Raw genomic sequence first — 6,267 nt, 5'->3', positions numbered from 1 at the left:
AGCCATCAAAGAAGCCCAAGAATACTGGAGTGAGTAGCCTGTCCCTTCTCCAGAGGATTTTCCCGACCCAGGAATCGAATTGGGGTCTCCTGCATTGCAGGCAGTTTCTTTACCAGCTGAGCTACTAGGGAAGCCCTTCAGATATATAAACAAAGAAACAATTCCTAATTATGAATGCTACAAGTGTTATAAGGAAGAACAGCAGCTGAGGAAGCATATAGTGGGATTATTCACAAATAATAACTACTCAACTACAGATAATTTGCCTAAATGAGAAAGGGCAAGTGAGGCCAGTATCAATTAAAAAATCTTAAATAGCACTCAGATTTGTAACTGAAATCATCACATCTATAGGTGTATCATACATAATTCATTCATAATGTTTATTTCCAGAAGCTTATCTTTTTCTCAAATTAATTATTTCTGGATAAAATGTCAAGAAGGAAATGGTTAAAACCCTCTAAGCTGGAAAAAATTATCTGGTTTTGAATTACTAAACAGATAAAGGAATATGTGAGGAGATAGTAAGATGGGTTTTTCATAGCCATGGTCTAAATAGCAACCATAAATCAGCCATTAAAGATCCAGTGCTAACTGGTTCTAGTCCCACCACTCCAAAAACTCCACTTCTATTAGATGTAATCACAGAAGTTAACATTGTGATCTCAATCCATTTTATTTTTCCCTTTCTTACTTTTTATTCTTTATCCTATGAAAATTTTCTATCTTATGCCCCCTTTGGTAGCTCTCTGAGACTGTCCATTTTACCATGTGTTAAATGAAGTTTGTTTGTATCACCAAAACTGTCTCCTTAAATCTTTTATTTATGTATTTATCAACATTTTTTGGAGATGAGGGGTGAAACCTGAAGCTGACTACTAATGGCCTATAAGACAAGACAGGTTGAGGAGGTACCTGCTGAATCCTTTGAGCTCACTATTCCTCTTGTCATTACTGAGATGCTGAGGGTAAATCACTTAAATAAAGATTTCAGCTTTATTCCCTTGCATGCAGCTCACCTATCATAATAAACTTTTGTGTATATATATATATATGCATATTATGTATCATTTAATTATATATCTATATGTGTATGTATGTGTATATATACACATACATATATATATATATATAGAGAGAGAGAGGGGGCAGGGGGAGGGAGGTTCCAGGGCTTGCTCAAAGTCCCGGAAATGTTCTGGGGGGTCACAGAAAAATTCTGGGATAGTTATACTGGGAGTCTGCAATAGATAACAATCTTCAGGGGACTCACGAAGCCTTGTGGTATAAGTCCATAGCATAAATAGCCCAAGAAATTTGGACTATTTCCACCATCAAGATTCAAAGTCTATCAACTATTAAAAGCAATCAGCGTGTCTGTACTATACAGAAATTTTGTGAAAGGAATAAAAATAGCACAATGTTGTTGTTTAGTTGCTGAGGTACACTGTACAACATCACAAAATCCCCAACCTAGAGGCACCTAACTCTTAAGAATTAATTGGCTTAGCTAAATAAATGGGATTCTCATGTGAGAACTTAGCTTAGCTTTCTGCCAGCTTGGGACAAGCAGGTTGTTGGTTCTTGCATATGCAGTCAACTCAACCATCAGGTTACGGGTCCAAACACACAACTAGACAGAAGTATGGCTTGCACCCACTTCCAGCTAGATACACCTGATTAGAAACTTTGCTTGCACCTCATTTGCAGCTAGGATCTCACAGCCTGCTGTCAGCTCTCAGATGAATTATCTAAATCTTTCTTTCTTTCTTTTGGTTATCTTTTGGGGAGTGGCTGTGATTCCTGCAAGAATAGCATCTTCTCCATCTTATTTGTGGTCCCTTGAGTCATTTGATTATACCAGGAATATTTATTGTTAGTCCCAGCTAGTCTCTCAAGTCATGTCCCACTCTTTGCAACCCCATGTACTATACAGTCCATGGAATTCTCCAGGCCAGAATACTGGAGTGGGTAACCTTTCCCTTCTCCAGGGGATCTTCCCAACCCAGGGATCAAACCCAGGTCTCCCACATTGTAGGCAGATTCTTTACCAGTTGAGCTATGAGGGAAGCCCTAGAACCTGACAGGATATATGAAATTATTATTTTTTTTTTAAGCTCCAGGGTCAGAAACTGGCCAAACTGGAAGCTAATATTCAAAGCCTGATATGAGTTTTTTTTTAGGCCTTCTTCCCTAAGCTAAACAAAACTGAACCCAGAGTACAGGGAAAACATTCCATCTAACCTTACTGATTCTGCCATCTTGAATATATTACTGAAAAAGTTATGTTAAAGTCTTTAATCAAGTGGGTTTCTTGTTTTCTCTTTGTAGCTTTGTCAATCTTTGCCCCATTTATATTGAAGATATATCACCATGTAAATATAATTTAAGAATTAATGTATCATTTAATGTCACATTCATTTTAATGTGCACATTTAATAAAGACTGTCCTTTTCATAAACAAGATATTCAAAACCTTAAATCTCTTATCCCCTAGTAAAATGAAGGAAGTGATTGGTGTATAAGATTTTATGTTCGCCTTGGTTTTTTACTTGTTGTACAACATTTTAGGTATACTTTGATTTTTACCTCTATAAAATGTACAAATGCTTTTAAGTTATAAAATTTTCATTTAGAAATCTCTTTAATGAGAGTGTGTCAGATTTTTATCTAGACATTTACCCTCTTAAATGTATCAAAAGTGAAAGTGTTAGTTGCTCAGGTGAGTCCTACTCTTTGTGACCACATGGACTGTAGATCACCAGGCCCCTCTGTACATGGAATTCTCCAGGCAGGAATACTGGAGTTGGCAGCCATTCCCTTCTCCATGGGATCTTCCAGACCCAGGAATCGAACCTGGGTCTCCTGGTTGAAGGAGACGGTAAAAAATTGCAGGCGGGTTTTTTTTTTTTTACCATCTAAGCTACTATGATAGCATATACATATATTTAAATACACAAAGTGTCTACAATGACACTGTTTTTGAAGATATTATTTCATTATCTTTACATGTTCCTTTATTGCCATTAAGAAGTAAACATATGCAGATAATCTGCTCATTCTGTCTTAATTTTTTTTAACCTTTGACTTTTATAGTCATTTTAATAGCTTATGTTTTATTGATGAATTGCTGCAGTTAACACTACTTGGAATATGTCTGTCTCTATGCAGGTTTATTTCTTCTGAAATTTAGGAGGAGAACAGGAACTTTTCACCTGCTACCTTGTCTCCTACATTCTATTTTTTCATGCTTCTGTCTGTGCTATATACTCTGTATTTCATTCAATTGATTCTTTTATTTCCTGAATTCTCTTCTATATCTGTCCAATATACTATTAACTCATTCATTCTGATCAATTACTACTAGGCTGGTGCAAAAAGTAATTGTGATTTTTGCATTGTTGAAATTCGCCACTGATACTGGAATATATTCTTAAACGTGGTTATATTATAGCTCATTTTAATGTGCATTTCTTGCTTTATACTTTTGGCTAATGACTTATTACTTTCTGTGTTTTTTATATTTATTTTAGACTAGAGAAATGATGTTAAATAAAAAGCAAACTCAGGCAATTTTCTTATTCAAATTTAAAATGTGTTGTAAAACATCAGAGACAACTCATAACATCAACAATGCATTTGGCCCAGGAGCTGCTAAGGAACATATAGTGCAGTGGTGGGTCAAGAAGTTTTGCAGAGGAGACGAGAGCCTTGAGGATGAGGGGTGTAGTGGCTGGTCATCAGAAGTTGACAGTCACCAGTTGAGAGTCATCATCGAAGCTGATGATGTAGAAGTCTACAACTACATGAGAAGTTGCCAAAGAACTCAACCTTGACCATTCTACAGTTGTTCAGCATTTGAAGCAAATTGGAAAAGTGTAAAAGCTCAATAAGTGGGTGCCTCTTGAGCTGACCCCAAATCAAAAAAATCTTTTTTTTTGAAGTGTCTTCTCCTAGTCTACATAACAATGAACCATTTCTCAATTGGATTGTGATGTGCATGACACACTGCTTGTGCATGACAACCAGTGACACTTGGCTGAGTAGCTGGACCAGAAGGAAGCTCCAAAGCACCTCCCAAAGCCAATCTTGCCCCAAAGAAAGGTCATGGCCACTGTTTGGTGGTCTCCTGTTAGTCTGATCCACTACAGCTTTCTGAATCCCAGTGAAATCATTACATCTGAGAAGTCTGCTCAGCAAATCAATGAGATGCACTGAAAACTGCAGCATCTGCAGATGACATTATGCAACAGAAAGGACCCAAATTCTTCTATACAATGATGCTTGACTGCATGTTGCAAAGTCAAAACTTCAAAAGTTGAAAGAACTGAGCTACAAAATTTTGCCTCATCCCCCTTATTCACCTGATCTCTCATCAACCAACTACCACTTCTTCAAGCATCTCAACCTTTAGCAGTGAAAAGGCTTCCAAAACCAGCAGGAGACAGAAAATGCTTTCCAAGAATTCACTGAATGCCAAAGCACGGATTTTTATGCTACATGAATAAACAAGCTTATTTTCATTGGCAACAATGTGTTGATTGTAATGGTTCCTCTTTTGATTAATAAAGATGTTTGACCGTAGTTATGATGATTTAAAATTCATGGTCTGAAACCACAGTTACATTTGTACCAACCTAATATGTATATTTCATTTCTAGAACATTAACTGGCTCCTTTTCAAATATGCTTAATTTTATATACTTTTCATCTTCTCTATTATTTTTACTTTTTTAATATAATTCTTGAATTGGCTCTTGATGTGTATCACACAGATTTTGTTGAAGAGAACCCATTGCAAGAAACAGTATTGTTGATGCCCCTTTGGATACTCCAGAGAGTTTACATTAAATATATTTTTCCTTATTCACTCCCACAAATGGGGTTCCAATGGGTAACTTCCCAATGGAGTGGCAGACAGTTTCTTATAATTTGCTGTAACCCAACTCTTTTCATCGTATTCTTCCTTTCTTTTGTTGTTTCTCAGGTATGAGACATACCTCTCCAAATTCCTCTCTTCTATCTATCATTTCCTCCCATAAACCTCTTGTATGGCTAATTCTGATTTAGCATTTGAGTCACAAAGAACACTAATTATAATATTTAAGGTATTTGTGAAAACAGAATTCTGTGATATATAGCTACCCTCACTTAATTTGACTTGTTTCCTCCTGTCTTTAGAATTTAGTAATTTTTAATTTCAATTTCGGATTTTATTTTTGCACTGAACAACTATTCATTAAATATACATGGGCTGTTATTTTTTAAAGAATGGTAAAAAGCATATAACATAAAATTTACCATTTAACTATTTTAAGTGTGCAGTATCCGACTCTCTGTGACCCTCTGGACCATAGCCCACCAGGTTCCTCTGTCCATGGGATTTTCCAGGCAAGAACACTGGAGTGAGGTACCATTTCCTTCTCCAGGGGATCTTCTCCACCCAGGGATCAAACCTACATCTCCTATATCTCCTTCACTGGCAGGTGGGTTCTTTACCACTAGCAAAATATATGTTACTTCAAGCCAGACAACAAAGAAAAAGATCCTGGTAGTTCACAGAGGAGGCTAAGGTAGATAATTGATATTCCTATGAGACCAGTTTACATACAATCTTTAAGACAGTTTCTCTGTTGCCTCTGAGAGCTGCATCAGACAGCCTTAACTGAATATTTGATTGAGGTTTTCCGGAACTCAGGTACAGGTACACAGTCCTTCATGAAGACCCAATTCTTTATCTTTTTTAATTAACCATGCTTTCTTTTTTGTTTCATTAAATAAACAGTGCTGCCCCAGAGTCTACTGTAGATGTTATAATAATATAATTACATATTTTTATCTATTTAAACTCCTTAACTTCTGAAAATCAATATATCTGACTACTCCAACCAAGGGTTTTAGATAAGAAATTAAGGCCCTATAGTAAGTCTGACATTTTTCCCCCTCATTCTTCCTTCTTGGGGTTGAAATGAAAAGTTGACAAATAAAAGTTTATCCCTCAAGATTTATTTTCTAGGATCCCCAGCTTAAATACATTTTTTTAGTTCATTCGGTTATATACTGTATGAATTTGAAACAAGCCAACTTAAATTCCTAATGTATATGATACTATAAAATATTCTGCTAACAATGATTACACTAATCAATATTGATTCTTGCCAGACCCAGTTTCATCCCTACTAACTGGCAAGAATTTGTGCTCCACTCTGTAACTGAGCCAAGGAAGGGAATATGTCATGAAATTTGTCCTCTTAATACTTGAGGCATGAA

General features: G+C 36.2%; 1 pseudogene; it reads left to right on the top strand.

The window, feature by feature from the left end:
• Positions 1-881: 881 nt before the first annotated feature.
• Positions 882-4,563, top strand: LOC139037669 (histone-lysine N-methyltransferase SETMAR-like; annotated as a pseudogene).
• The last annotated feature ends 1,704 nt before the right edge of the window (positions 4,564-6,267 follow it).

This window comes from Odocoileus virginianus, chromosome 12 (assembly GCF_023699985.2).
Source record: "Odocoileus virginianus isolate 20LAN1187 ecotype Illinois chromosome 12, Ovbor_1.2, whole genome shotgun sequence".
NCBI classification, from domain to species: domain Eukaryota; kingdom Metazoa; phylum Chordata; class Mammalia; order Artiodactyla; family Cervidae; genus Odocoileus; species Odocoileus virginianus.
Note: the sequence above shows the minus strand (reverse complement) of the source record. Positions and strands in the feature narration are given on the sequence as shown.